Source organism: Orbicella franksi, chromosome 4, assembly GCF_964199315.1.
Source record: "Orbicella franksi chromosome 4, jaOrbFran1.1, whole genome shotgun sequence".
Lineage (NCBI taxonomy): Eukaryota > Metazoa > Cnidaria > Anthozoa > Scleractinia > Merulinidae > Orbicella > Orbicella franksi.
In genome coordinates this window covers 28,068,533-28,070,151 of record NC_138148.1, presented here as the reverse complement: position 1 = coordinate 28,070,151, position 1,619 = coordinate 28,068,533, and the positions used below count along the sequence as shown (strand labels likewise).

At 48.5% G+C, this 1,619-nt stretch overlaps 1 pseudogene; it reads right to left on the bottom strand.

Annotated features, from left to right (window-relative positions):
* Nucleotides 1-231: 231 nt before the first annotated feature.
* LOC145485170 (uncharacterized) lies at nt 232-1,328 on the bottom strand (annotated as a pseudogene).
* Between the last annotated feature and the right edge of the window lie 291 nt (nt 1,329-1,619).

Here is a 1,619-nt window from a genome sequence, read left to right as displayed (position 1 = left end):
ATTTTTGGGTCTATCAACTCGATCCAACCCATTTGAAACAGAAGAGAATCTTTCAAATCCAGTTTTCGGAGAGCGGACGGGAAAGAGATGTCGCTGATACCTACTTTCCATTCCGATTCTCTCAACTGTAACGGGTACGGTAAACGATTCTTGGAACTGTTGGCCTTGTTATCGGGGAACTCCGACGTGCTGGCATTGCTCATCAACTGCACGTAAAAGTCTCTAGGACTCTCATTCATCCTTAAAGTGTGACGTCACAGACGTCACTCCCGAGGCAAAGTCCACCAGTTTTCCGTCGTTCTCGGCCAATTGCGTCTCCACTATATCCAGACGATTGCTGCGCACAGGTTTATATTGAATCTGAGGAGGTTCGTAGTTCATCTTGGTAGGGTCGTGAGGCACTTCTCTCAATAGGTCCGTCACTCGATTCCCCGTGATCGTGCTACGTCCTACATTCGAATACAGGTACGTGGGACTACGAGGAGGAGGAATGTGTGGAGCGACGCTGCCACCCTGGTAGACCTTGGCGTATTCCTCGTCCAGATAACTGAAGCGCCAGTTGCAATAGTAACTGAGCTGTAATACCCCATCGCTCGACAAAATTCCAAAAATCATTGGTGCGAGTGACGTCATCGTTAGTCCAATCTCTCTTGAAACCCCTGGGCACCAGGTCGTTTTGGAACATTTTCACCATATTAGTAGTCATGTGAACAGAGTAATACGATTCCTCGTTAATCCAGCCCATCGTCTTGACGAGTTTAGGACCAAAAAAACACTTTGGGAAGCCGTCTGTCTCCGGATTCATCGAGGAACGTGTCGGTGTTACTCAGAATCAAATCATTCCCATCCCATTTGAACACGGGGTAGTATTTTTTTCCGTCTGGAGCTCGTAGACTTTCACCTTCGTGATCCATGTACCGGGTCAAGCGTTCGTGAAAACGATTGACGATGTATTGCATGAGAGATTTACCACTCGTCACTTTGTATCTGTCTTGGTGGAGTTCCTTCCCGGTGACTTGAAATGACACACGGTAACGCGCCGGGACCCACGAACCATCGGATGTCCTGATAAACGTTTCAATGGTCCACTCGAATCGACACAACATATCGTCATCGTCAAAGTTGTACATTCGATGAGTGAGAGCTTGATGCGGTCGTGCAGGGGGTATCGGGTAAGAAATGCTAGCCAACCCCACTTTCCATTCCTTGTCGTCGAACGAGAGGGGATAAGGTAGACGATTCTTGAAACTGTTGGCTCGGTTGTCGGGGAATTCGGCGGTGCTGGCATTGCTCATCAACTGCAGGTAAAACTCTTTCATTTTGTCTTTTTGAACACGTCCTTTTTCTCCAACCAACTGTCGTACTTGACTGGCCAACCTTTCCAACGTACCAAGACTTTATCCCCTTTCCGTTTGACGATCTTGTCGATACGGAACAGATCGTCGTCTTCCACGGTCACTTTCTGCAAATCTTGCGAGTAAAACGTTCTCTCGACCGCCGTACCATCCCATTCTTCCACCTTGTAGGTCGGAACCTTGCCCGAACGCACCCCTCGCACCACAAACACCTCTTCGGTCCACCCGGGTAGATACCCTTTCTTGAACTGCCTGAACTTCCTG